The 14077-nt window shown below is 33.6% G+C and overlaps 4 non-coding genes across 4 annotated transcripts; all 4 read right to left on the minus strand.

The window, feature by feature from the left end:
* Positions 1–712: 712 nt before the first annotated feature.
* Positions 713–835, minus strand: LOC145593353 (small nucleolar RNA snoR98). The gene has a single exon (XR_014102696.1). It is a non-coding gene; the product is annotated as a small nucleolar RNA snoR98 (small nucleolar RNA).
* A 102-nt stretch (positions 836–937) lies between these two features.
* Positions 938–1030, minus strand: LOC145593347 (small nucleolar RNA R24). The gene has a single exon (XR_014102690.1). It is a non-coding gene; the product is annotated as a small nucleolar RNA R24 (small nucleolar RNA).
* A 125-nt stretch (positions 1031–1155) lies between these two features.
* Positions 1156–1233, minus strand: LOC145593376 (small nucleolar RNA snoR138). Its single transcript, XR_014102714.1, has one exon. It is a non-coding gene; the product is annotated as a small nucleolar RNA snoR138 (small nucleolar RNA).
* Positions 1234–1401: 168 nt separating this feature from the next.
* On the minus strand, positions 1402–1531 carry LOC145593359 (small nucleolar RNA U19). The gene has a single exon (XR_014102701.1). It is a non-coding gene; the product is annotated as a small nucleolar RNA U19 (small nucleolar RNA).
* Between the last annotated feature and the right edge of the window lie 12546 nt (positions 1532–14077).

The following is a 14077-nucleotide window of genomic DNA, read 5'->3' on the forward strand; positions in this document are numbered from 1 at the left end:
GGTGGGGATCCCTTACCCTTTCCCCTCACTCTTAAAGCGCAAATTATATGCTACTCTTGAACATCTTATTATTTCAATTTATATTATTTTAGCAAAATAACACAAGGTTTTAAACAAAATAACCTAAAATTAGTATATAATACTAATTGCTCTAAAGTGTGACCGCAAATATCGGACCAAAAAAATCGTACTGATTGAGATACGGATAGGGTCTTTCTCTTTATTTTAAAATAACACTCAAAGACGATAGTCATGTGATCATCAATAGGTTCTACCGTTCTAGTGTTCTACCATGTACCAAGTTTCAGTTATGTGGCACTTAACCTAATGAGGATGTTCATTGTACTTGCACAACTGGCCACATACGAGTTTCAGCACAATGGTACTGCTTGACAGTACAGATTACAAAAGTCATAAACTATAATTTCTTATAATCAAACCTGTTACATCTATTCAAAATTTGGGTACAACAGCAAAAAAATACCAAAACATTGCTGCAAATATATCAAATGGCAAAAAAGTTCTCCTTTTATTTCATTTCAATATAGTTTAGTACAAACTACAAAGCATCAACTAGTACAATTGTATAACTGCAACAAAACTAAAAGACTTCGCCTGCTCAAGAAAGCAAGAACCAACCTTGGACCTGCATCATAAAAAAGATACAAACTAACAAAACTAAACATCAACTTAAACACAGCATTAGTAGAAGACATGTCACAGAAAAGCCAAACTCGCTAACCACAATGAATGGTGTACAAGCATTAAATCCTGCAGCTATCATTTTCGGAGAAGAAACTAATGTCAAAGGGAATAAAAACATCTGATATTGCACAATAGTCAGACATAACTATCCCTCCTCTCCAAACTCAAAATTCGATCTTTCTAGTGTTTTAAGTTCATCAAACATTACTTCAATTTGTTTAAAGTTAATAGTTTATCTCAGAAGCCAAGCGTTAACAAGAGTATTGCATCGAAGATCCGACACATAGTCGGACCATCTTATATGTTAAGGCCTCATCACTGATCATTAACAAAAGATTTCTCAATAGACAACTACCAAATACTTGTAACAAATGTCCGAAGACATCAAGGTGAAAGGAATGAGGCAATTAACACATTCCTTGTCATAAAATGATTCATTCGATTCGAGGGATATAATCCCAATTTTAATCTAAGCCTCTGTCTGAACCAAATGGTTCTTGACCAACCATTCCGTTATTCGAAGGCTAAGTATACATCTACTATAACACATAACAAAAACAAATCTTACATAACATCTCTATTTCTTTTTATTTGCAACAAAAGGGTATTTTATACGAGACACCAATCGTTGCAAATAAAAAGAAACGGAGGTAATATAACACGAAACAAATCAAGACGAGCTCGGACATTTAACATAAATGTCCAAGGCTGCTTGGAGGACAATCAATAATGAAAAACAATAGTCCCCTCAAAAAGGCCTTGGCATAATAAGGATCAAATATAACATTTGACCCAAATTAATTTATGCCCCTTAACTAAACCAATATGAAACCATAATTCATTCATAAGGCTACTCTTTAGAGGCAATAATGTCCTTATTATACCATCAATACATTCAAATTTAACACTTCTAATAAACTCTAAATTACAATAATTAAGGCAAAATTTGATTTAAATGTGGTAAATTTAGGCAAATAATTGAAGCATGAAACAATATATAATTTCAAGCAAATGACAAAAATTTGACTAGTTTTAATATTGGCTCCTAGCGGCAGTCAATTTAACCATTAAATTGGCATATGCTGCTGACTCTTTGAAGGAGCCGTGTAATAAATCTTTCTTCTTCAATCAATTTCATTCATAAAATAAAGATAACAATTAATAATTTTTCTGGGAAATTTTGGAAATTAAATATGAAATAAAAACAAGATTAATATAGCTAGTTTAAATTTGAAGGGAAATTATAGAGAAAAATAAAAGAAATTCCCTCCAATCGTGATGAATAGCATAAGTATTGGCACCGTGCAAAAGGTATATAATTATTGAACTTTAACTAATACCCGTGTCTGAAATATGCCAAATTTTTTACCCTAAATCACAATTTTTTGAATCAAAATCATAAAAAACAACGATTTGATAATTAAGAAGATACCTGAAAATCAAAGATGGGTTTTTGGTTTTGAGAAGATTATATAAATAACAATAAAATGGGGAAGTTTTGTAGAAGTTGCTGTTAATAATTGAGCAATTTAGATGCGAGATAGAAAGGAGGAAGATGAGATGAGTGGGTGTTGATAGTGAAAAACGGCGTCGAATTATATAGATGAAATTTGGGAACTGTATAAACCCTAATGCATCAAGGCCCAACTCGTTCATAATCCTCTACATTCCATTTTTTTTTTTTTTTTTTTTTTTTTTTTTTTTCCACAAATTTTCATTTTCATTTTTTTTTTTTTATAAAAAAAAATGGTCGGGGTTATTTGGTTAGGGATTACTCAGTCGATCATGGGTTACTCACTCAATTAGGAGTTACTCACTCATGGGTTACTCAGTTAGGAGTTACTTGGTTACGGTGATTTACTTTGTCGGTCAAGAATTACTCGTGTTTTAGCTGGCCACATACAAAAGTTGTTTAGAAATAACCACCTTGTTCATCTATTGTTTTTAACGTTTTTTTTTTTAAAAAAAAAAAATTTACCACATACGATTTTCAAAAATATTAACGTATTGTATGATTGAGAATTTAATTCCCATAAGAATTTATATTTCATGGGAAATAAATTCCTTAATGAAATTGAAATTCCCATAATTTTGTTTACCAAGGGATTTAGGGTATTTACTTCCCATGATTTGTGGAAAATAAAATTACCTTGAATTCTCACGTCCCCCATTTTTAATTTTCTTTTTGCGCCAACTAAATAACTACACATTTTATCAATTTACATAAATTTTTATATTTATCAATTTTCATAAATTTTCAATTCCCCATTTTACAATGTCAACCAAACAAGCTAAATATTCCCACCAAATTGCCCAAAGTCATCTATATGACGTCATTCTAGGTCAAACAATATATTTTTCCTTCATTATTATACCTTTTGTTGTTCAGGTTTTTTAATTGCAAATTCAAATTATACAATTAAAACAAAAAATTGGTAACCTAATTTATAAAATTAGGCTTAATTATATGATGGTGTTCTTCATTCCAGTAATTAATTTGAATTTGGGTCTAATTTGCATTAATTTCATATATTATGGATGGTTCCACTAACCCAATTGAACTCCCGAAGGGTATTAGGGACCATGGTAAATATTTCAGCAATTTTTATTTCCGGGCGAAAAAAGGTCAAAAAATTAAGAAATTGAAGGCTATAATCCACGCTTTATATATGAGGAAATTTTGAGGTTTCGGGGCCCGGTGGTGAAAAGCCTTGAGAACCTAACGGATACATTTCGGAGTCATATAATGTCGTTTGAAACCATATATGATCATTATATGTTGTCATAAACGTCCGCGGTAGGCTTGAGTTTACGAAATCACTGCAAGTTCTAAACAGGTAAAATGACTGTTTAAAGGCATATTGGATGGTTCCGCCTACCCAATTGGACTCCCAACGGATATTGGGGACCATGGTAAACATCTTGGCAATTCTTATTTCCGTGCGAAAAATGGTCAAAAAATTACAAAATTGAATGCTATAATCCACGCTTTTTGAGGAAATTTTGAGGTGTCAGCCTGTAAGGGCCAGGTGGCGAAAAGCCTTGAGACCCTAAGGGATACATCTCGGGTTCATATAATGTCGTTTGAAACCATATATGATCATTATATGTTGTCATAAACGTCCGTGGTAGACTTGAGTTCGTTTACGAAATCACTACAAGTTGTGAACAGGTAAAATGACCGTTTAAGGGCATATTTGATGGTTCCACCGATCCAATTGGACTCCCGGAGGGTATTAGGGATCATGGTAAACATCTTGACAATTTTTATTTCCGGGCGAAAAAAGGTCAAAAAATTACAAAATTAAAGGCTATAATCCACATTTTTTAAGGAAATTTTGTGGTGTCGGGCCCGGTGGCGAAAAGACTTGAGACCCTAAGGGATACATCTCAAGGTCATATAATGCCGTTTCAAACCATATATGATAATTATATGTTGTCATAAACGTCCGTAGTAGGCTCGAGTTTACGAAATCATTATAAGTTGTGAACAGGTAAAATGACCGTTTAAGGGCATATTGGATGGTTCCACCGACCCAGCCAATTGGACTCCCGGAAGATATTAGGGGCCATGGTAAACATCTCAGCAATATTTGTTTCCGGGAGGAAAAGGCTTAAAAATTACAAAATTGAAGGCTATAATCCAAGCTTTTTGAGGAAATTTTAAAGTGTCGGGACCCGGTGGAGAAAAGCCATGAGATCATAATGGATACATCTCGTGGTCATATAATGCCGTTGAAACTATATATGATCATTATATGTTGTCATAAACGTTTGTGGTAGGCTTGAGTATACGAAATCACTACAACTTGTAAACGGGTAAAATGACCATTTAAGGGCATATTGGATGGTTCCACCGACCCAATTGGACTCCTGGAGGGTATTAGAGACCATGGTAAACATCTCGACAATTTTTTTTCCAGGCGAAAAAAGGTGAAAAAATTACAAAATTAAAGATTATATAATCCACGCTTTTTGAGGAAATTTTGAGGTTTAGGGGCCTGGTGACAAAAAGCCTTAAGACCCTAAGGGATACATCTCAGGGTCATATAATGCTGTTTGAAACCTTATATGATCATTATAGGTTGTCATAAACGTCTGTGGTAGTTTGTGTTTACGAAATCACTACAAGTGGTGAACAGGTAAAAAGACCGTTTAAGGGCATATTGGATAGTTCCATTGACCTAATTAGACTCACGGAGGATATTAGGGACCATGATTAACATCTCAGAAATTTTTATTTCCGTGCGAAAACTGTTCAAAAAATTACAAAATTGAAGGGTATAATCCACGCTTTTTGAGGAAATTTTGAGGTTTAGGGGTCTGGTGGCGAAAAGCCTTAAGACCCTATAGGATACATCTTAGTGTTATATAATGCCGTTTGAAACCTTATATGATCTTTATATGTTGTCATAAACGTCCGTGGTAGGCTTGAGTTTACGAAATCACTACAAGTTGAGAACGGGTAAAATGACTGTTTAAGGGTATATTGGATGGTTCAACCGACCCAATTGGACTCTTGGAGGGTATTAGGGACCAAGATAAACATCTCGGCAATTATTATTTCCGAGCCGGACGAAAAAAAGTCAAAAAATTACAAAATTGAAGGCTATAATCCATCTTTTTTGAGGATTCGAGGTCTGGTGGTGAAAAGTGTTGAGACGCTAGGGGATACATCTTGGGGTCATATAATGCTGTTTGAAACCATATATGATTATTATTTGTTGTCATAAACATACGTGGTAGGGTTGACTTTACGAGATCACTACAAGTCGTGAACGGGTAAAATGACCGTTTAAGGGTATATTGGATGGTTCCACCGACCCAATTGGACTCACGGAGGGTATTGGGGACCATGATTAACATTTCGGCAATTTTTATTTCCGTGCGAAAATAGTTCAAAAAATTATAAAATTGAAGGGTATAATCCACGCTTTTTGAGGAAATTTTTAGGTTTAGGGGCCCGGTGGCGAAAAGCCTTAAGACCCTATGGGATACATCTCGGTGTCATATAATGCCGTATGAAACCTTATATGATCTTTATATGTTGTCATAAACGTCCGTGGTAGGCTTGAGTTTACGAAATCACTACAAGTTGAGAACGGGTAAAATGACTGTTTAAGGGTATATTGGATGGTTCAACCGACCCAATTGGACTCCTGGAGGGTATTAGAGACCAAGGTATACATCTCGGCAATTATTATTTCCGGGCCGGACGAAAAAAAGTCAAAAAATTACAAAATTGAAGGCTATAATCCATCTTTTTTGAAGAAATTTTGAGGATTCGAGGTCTGGTGGCGAAAAGTGTTGAGACGCTAGGGGATACATCTTGGGGTCATATAATGCTGTTTGAAACCATATATGATCATTATTTGTTGTCATAAACGTACGAGGTAGGGTTGACTTTACGAGATCACTACAAGTTGTGAACGGGTAAAATGATCGTTTAAGGGTATATTGGATGGTTCCACCAACCCAATTGGACTCTCGGAGGGTATTAGAGACTATGGTAAACATCTCGGCAATTTTTATTTCCGAGCGAAAAAAGGTCAAAAAATTACAAAATTGAAGGCTATAATCCACGCTTTTTGAGGAAATTTTGAGGTTTAGGGGCCCGGTGACAAAAAGCCTTAAGACCCTAAGGGATACATCTCGATGTCATATAATGCCGTTTGAAACCTTATATGATCTTTATATGTTGTCATAAACGTCCGTGGTAAGCTTGAGTTTACGAAATCACTTCAAGTTGTGAACGGGTAAAATGACCGTTTAAGGGCATATAGGATGGTTCCACCGACCCAATTGGACTCCCAGAGGGTATTAGGGAATATGGTAAACATCTCGGCTATTTTATTTCCGGGTGAATAAAGGTCAAAATATTACAAAATTGAAGGTCTAAGAGTCTGTTCACATTTACTTAATTTTAGTTCATTTCAGCTTCAATCAGTTCAGTTCAGTTCAGTTCAGTTCAATTCAACTCCAATCAGTTCAGTTCAGTTCAGCTCCTAATTTTCTTCTCTTTTAAAATATTCATTTCATCTTAGTTCAGTTCAGTTCAGTTTAGTTTATTTTAGTCCAGCTTCAATCAGTTCAGTTCAGTAAATGTGAATAGGCCCTAATTTGCATTAATTTCATATATTATGTCTTCAATTAGTACTAAAATTGATATTATTGTTTAAAACTTATGCTTTATTATTACTCCCTCCGTCCCCAAATGATAATCCCTTATGGGAAAAAATCACGGGAATTAAAAAACTTACATAAAAGTAGTAAAATTACATTAAAAAGATAAATTTTACATTGGGTATGTAAATTAGTAGAGAGAAAAAGTAATAAAAGTACATTGAAAAACAAAATTTACATGTGAAAGTTAAATTTTCTCGAATATTATTGCAATTGGAGGGAGTTTTGATAAAAAAAAATTGATATTAATGGTGTTTGGAAAAAAATGGGACTATCAAGGTGACTAAAAATAGGTCATAAGGGACTATCATTTAGGGACGGATGGAGTACTATGAAGAATTAGGGTTTATATGTATTTTAATAATTTTCTTAAATTCTATCGTTTTTCTAACTTATAGTTTACAATTCTAAATTAAGCATCTATATTAGTTCATTATTGAGTTAATCAATGTAAATAATGACATTTGTTTCTCTAATAAAAATAATGTAAATAATGTTAGATTTAGATAATTATATCAATTTTTTGAAAAATTTCCCAAAGAGATAAACTAAAGGAAGAACAACAAATTATAACTAATACATGTTTATTGACTTGATTATCTTCGTATGAGATTGAATTATGTTGAATTGGCTACTTAATACTTTATCCCAACTCAATATGTATGTTTGTTGTGAAAAACGCAATTGAACATTTGAAAGAGAATAACGTACAATGACGTCATGAGAGAATCGGGAATCTGGTGAAAAAAATTAATGTTTTTAGATAAAGTAGGTGGTAAAATTGAGATAAACTAAAGGAAGAACAACAAATTATAAGTTTATAACTAATACATGTTTATTGACTTGATTATCATCGTGTGAGATTGAATTATGTTGAATTTGCTACTTAATACTTTATCCTAATCAATATTCATGTTGTAAAAAATGCAATTGAACATTTGAAAGAGAACATACAATGACGTCATGAGGTAATCGGAGATCTGGTGGAAAAAAAATTAATGTTTTTGGATGTGGTAGGTGGTAAAATTCAAATAAAAATAAAATTGTTCTTGGTTATTAGTGAAATGGGAATAAGAATTGGTAATAATCGTTTTACATTTGTTTCATAATAATTACGGAGTATTCTTTCAAAAAAAAAAATAATAATTACGGAGTATAACACATTAACACTTCTTAAATTCGTTTAAAACCACTACTATTTCATTATTTCTCTCCCACTATAAATTTTATATAACTTTGTAAAAAACCTACTATTGTACATGATCTTTTTAATTAGATTGTTTATGATCAGGATCAGTGTATTAATCAGAATCAACTAGAATTTGTTAAAATCGACTACAATTGTATGAAAAATAACACAACTCAATGAACACAATAACTTCTTTTCAAAATCTGTGTCACTCTTGCGAAGATATCTTTAACTTTGTAACATCAATATTATGCGAGAAAAAAAAATATTATGTGAAGAACTATTGCTTGAAAAAATGTGCATTCGAGACGTAATACCAACTTTATGATATAGGAGTATAGGACAATAGGAGAGCCACCCCAAAAGGTAGCTCAAGGGAAGGAGAGCCCATTGTCCTACATAAATCCCACATCAACCACCCATATGACCGATATGAGACTCAAGTCCTATACCTTGCAATGGATAGTCCTAACACTTTATTATTCCTTTTTTCAATTTAGTAGGATCATATGATTCAATTTTGTCGAATTAATCCTACCCCTTTTCTCAATCTAAAGTGGAATTCTGATCATGACAACCTTAATAATAATGTCAATAACCATTTTTTTAGCTATAGTTAAGACGTAGGCTAGTCATTTTCTAGAAGAAATTCATCATCTCGAGAATACGCTATTCCACTATTTCCACTCCACCCTTTTGCCTGCTTATGAAACATCTTTTTTTGTTGGATAATTTTTGTGACTTGTGAGTATCCATACCATCATTTTTTTTTTTGAAGGTTTGGTTCCACGAATAATGGGGGCAATAATGTGTTTTATTGTTCGTCACCTATCATGGTTTACTCCCTCCGTTTGTATGATCCTACCTGCTCAGTTATTCTGCTTGCGATTAGGATCGTTCACTCGTTCAGGTGATATTGGATCGTTCGATCCTACAAGATTATAACATTGATTATCATGATATCCTTGGAGGATGGGTTCCTCCAAGATAGACAAAACTTAAAACATACAGAGTGGCAGAGTGCATATTTTAAAGAATTGTATGGAATATTTGGTAGCGATAAGGTAGGCATACAAAAAGGGAGAAAGGCAAGCAAGTTGTCGAAGCCAAAACATCTGAAACTCCTAGTTGATGTCAAAGCTGATGGCATACGCCATTAGAACTTTGGAAGAGAAAGCTACCTTGGGAGGATAAGAAGATTTGGTACCAATAGAAGTTTTGAAACTCACACTGTTTTGAATGTCCAAGGACTAAAAAGAAATACTTTTTAAAAAAATTTGAATGTCCAAGGGAAAGGCAGGGTAGTAAAGAAAAAGGAAATAAACAAAAATAAAAAAAATAAAAATAGTAGTGCTTAGAAATATACAGTATAATTTTGATAAACACAAGTTTCAAATAATTATGTACAAAATTCAATTATTTAGTAAATATCAGCATTGATAAAATAAATTAATTTCAAGGAGTACAGTGTGCATATTTCTAAAACTGGTTTAGTCCACCAAAGTCATACAGAGTACACAAGAACACAACCCATTCAACTTTTTTTCCCTCTACTCTACTTCAGTAAACACCTCGTCATTTAGACTAGCCCAAACACAACAGTAATAACCATCAACGAAAAATCAATCTAGCATCCTATATTCTTCACAAAATTTAAGCTGCCTATTATAAAACAAGCCTTAACAAGATCACTCCATGTGTAAGTCCATCTACAATAAATCACCCCTTAGTTGCAAAACATTCCCTCATTTATCAATCTACAATCAATCACAACTTTATACTCATTACACAAATACAATAATAACCATCACCATGATAATTTGGCTTCCAATAATCCACTCAAAAGCTGCCTAATATAGACTCTGTATATAATAACAATCAACAACATAATTTGGCCTCAAATAACCTATTCAAAAGCTGCCTAAAATTGTACTCCGTATAAAATAAGTCTTCACAAGATAACTCTAAGTACACAAGAATTAGTCCAATCACAAACTCCCTGATTGTGAGCAAAATATTCCCTCCAAGTCAGCTCCTCACATCATTTCCACATCATTAACACATACAAAAGAGAAAAACACCATCAAATCATTATAAATCACTATGAAATAGGCGGTTAACCCTTAGCGCATAGCTTTTATTGGTTTAGCAAACATATAGGATGAAAAATGTACCACTACATGCATAATAGGTAACAGGTGGTAAGTATTTTGGGGGAAAATATTCAACCTATAGGATGGTAAAAAATACCACTACATGCATAATAGCACACAAAAAGTACTATTTAGACAACTTATACTTTAATGATACATTACACATGCATAATGGTACATAATTGTACATTATAATGTACCACTATAGAGTCAACTTTTTCCAAAAGCTTGCCAAATTTACATTTCTGCCCTCCTATATGTTTTGTAAATACATAGGAGCTATCCGATGAGATACACTCGAAATTGGCTTCCCATATTCTTCTCAACAATTGCCTAATAGTAGTATCAATCGTCCTTACTACAAGTACTTTTAAAAAAACATTCTATAAACCACAAAATAAAGACTACTACTAGACCGCATAACTAACTCTCACAAGCCAAACAAGGGTTCAAATGGGTCATTGGACAAGGGAATGAAGCTCGTATTTTACCGGACAGGTGGATAGGACAAGGCTTGGTGACCATGAACCATACCCAAGTGGCCCCAGTTTAAGTGGGGGAGCTGATTAATGAGAATGGCATGTGGAAAGCTTCTTTAATTTGGAGACTCTTCGATAGGAATACAGCGGAGGAAGTCTTAGCCATTGCACCAGACATTAGACAAGGAGGATCAGCAGGAGTGGAGCTCTACAAAGATGGGAATCCCTCTATAAAGGCTCTATATTGGCATAGCTTGTACAGTAGGAATCCTCCTGCCTCTTAGTCAGAGGGTGTTTGGAAAACTCTATGGGGAAGTATTCCAAAGTGGAAATTGTTTTCCTGGAAAATACTTCATAATGCAATCCCGATAGCAAGCAATTTGTGGAAAAGAGGGATATTGGTATATCCTGCTTTCCCTCTCTGTGGCTTGGAAGAAGAAACAGCAGAACATCTCCTCAGAATTTTGATATATCCTAGCACATTTGGGCAGCAGCAGTGCTAGGCCTAAACCCAAACTCTGCGCATAATATTCAGAATAATGAGTGGTTAGGAAGTCTCTTGTGTAAGTTCAAAGAGGAAGATAGGAAAGATAGCTCCAAAATCATGGATTTGCAGCAACCATGTGGGCTATTTGGCTTCATAGAAATCATGTTAGATTTAAAGGAGGACTGGTAAACCCTGATGCAATAATGGATATTTAGGTGGAATGGAGAGCTATATCAACGACGGCAGTCTATTCTTGGCCTTCTCCAAGGAATCCTACAGAGAACTCCAATCATGCCCTACCCAAAGTGTGGCGGGTGGGAGTACTAACAAGCCCCCAATTACTCGTGGTTTGTGTAGATGCAGGCTGGAGATGAAGAAAGAAAAAAGGTGAATGGAAATGGGCAGTTGCTTGGACCATGAAGACAACCTACTCAGCTGATCCCACAAACTAGTATAGAGTTTTTGCTATGTGCCCCTTACAGGCAGAGTGCATAGCAATTAGTAATGCTGTTGAAGAGGTGCCCAAAGACGAGAAATCTTATTATTAAGACGGACTGTGCAGAAGCAATCAGTCCAGTCAAGTTCGATTCCAATATCCAACGACAAGTAAAGCTAATTTATAAAGCAGCCTCTAACAGGGATAGTTTCAAAGTCCCAAGGGAGCAAGTAAGGATACCTCACATCCTAGCTGGCAATGCCAGAAGGGGAATTATTTAGTTGATTCTGTTACTTAGTCCTTTGCCCAAAAAAAAAAAAAAAAAAAAAAAAAAAAGCTCTGCTAATCACTAACGAAAAACACAATTTAAAAAGGTTTTGATGATCAATAATCTATAGTAAAATAAGTCGTATCCAAAATAAATCAGTTTTAATAAAATAAAAAATAGCTAAAATTGGATTGCACGGTAATAAATTACAACTTCCCTAAACGCTCTTGTTGTCAACATAACATTCCCTTCTTCAACCTACACCCCTCATCATTTAAACCAATAAATCAAACATATTTCATAACCAATAAGGTATACTAAACTTAGTTTCCAATTGACCTCATAAGGGTTGCCTAAGATTAATGAATCCTTCACTAAATGACTCCAATCACACTCTCCAAAATATAATTTTCCATAAAACCACATAATCACCAAAACCTTATAAGAGAACTTAGACTTTGATCTGTTTTCTAAGAAAAAGAGTGATCAACAAAGAAATACTTTCAACAAAAAAAAATAAGTTTGTAAAACAAGACATATCAAGTAAAATTCAGTTTTACTCTATAAAGAGAAGTTTCAAAAAAAAAAAAAAAAAAAAAAAAAAAAAAAAAAAAAAAAATCTACTTTTTTCATTAAAAATCAGATCAAGAAAACAGACATGACTAATACCCCTATAAAAATTATGCCCTGAATATATTTTCTCCATTAGTAACCACCTCTCATCATCTATAAGCACAAACACATACATTAGTTACCCTCAAAACATGATAAACTTGGATTCCTAATTCCTCGATATAGTAAAATAGTATAAAAGATGCCTTCATAATATCACTCCAAGTCTCCAAGTACACTTCCCAACGAGTGATTTCCCTGAAAAATGCTAAAATACAAATTAATTCCCTAAATAAGTTGGTTTTAAAACTATTTCCCACAATACCGTCCACATAGGATCGGTTCCTAGGTTTGAAATTTAACAGTATAGAACCGCTAATACCAATAGAGGTTCTATCATAGAACCGCTAATACCATTAGAGGTTCTATCATAGAACCTTTACTTTAGCTCACTAGCAACTCTTTATATAGAACCGCTAATGGTATTAGAGGTTTTACATAAAGAACCGCTAATACCAATAGAGGTTCTATGCATAGAACCTCTAATACCATTAGAGGTTCTATAATAGTTAAAACCGCCAATAATATTAGCGGTTTTATGCTTGCAAATACCGAACCTTGAAACCGAGCCTACGTGGACGGTATTGTGGGAAATAGTTTTTAAACCAATGTATATAAGGAATTAGTTTATATTATTACATTATTTTGGGAAATCACCCCTTCCCAACTAGTAAATTTCACAGGCTACAAAATAAATACATCCAATAGAGCAGCAACAGAATAATTGAACCACAATTGAAGAATAAAGCTATATTCCTCTCATCTTCTAAGCATTCAAATATAAAATAAATCAAACCAAGTTCACAAGTTTTAGTCCATCAATAATAAATTACAAACGCCCTTATTACACTTCTATTCTTGACACATCATTTCCTCCATTAGTCAAAAACCTCATATAATATACACGACATATGACACAATAAAAATCATCGAATCTTCTCACATTCCTCTCAATAGTTTGCCTTAAAGAATCCTGCTTAGAACTCTTTCAAAAATAGAACTTTCCGCGAACCACATAATATACATTACCACTACAACCTCAAAACTAACCTCTTCACTAAAAAATAATAGTAAAAACTGTTGTAAAAAGAGAGCAATTATTACTTTTGATAAATTAGAAATTCCCCTATAAACTTTTATTGTCAGCAGACCACAATACCCTCCTTCGGCCTATACCTCTCTACCCATTTAGACCAATATATTAAACATGATAATAACCATCAAAGCAAAATATACATAACAAAAAAATTGCCTTACACAAATGAAACCTTCACTAAATCATAATAACTACAATTATCAGAATCTAAAATATAAAACTTAAGCATTGTTCAAAGTCACCAAATAAAGCACAGTTTTATTCTTAACAACCAGATACTCTCCACTAATAAAATTAGTATTCAGACACTACAAGTTTTAAATCAGTAAAAAAATGCTTAGTTCAATGAAAATCATTTTTCTTTTTTGCAAATGTACATTTTAATTTCTAATATAAACATCACTAAAAT

This window comes from Chenopodium album, chromosome 18 (assembly GCF_948465745.1).
Source record: "Chenopodium album chromosome 18, dcCheAlbu1.1, whole genome shotgun sequence".
Lineage (NCBI taxonomy): Eukaryota > Viridiplantae > Streptophyta > Magnoliopsida > Caryophyllales > Amaranthaceae > Chenopodium > Chenopodium album.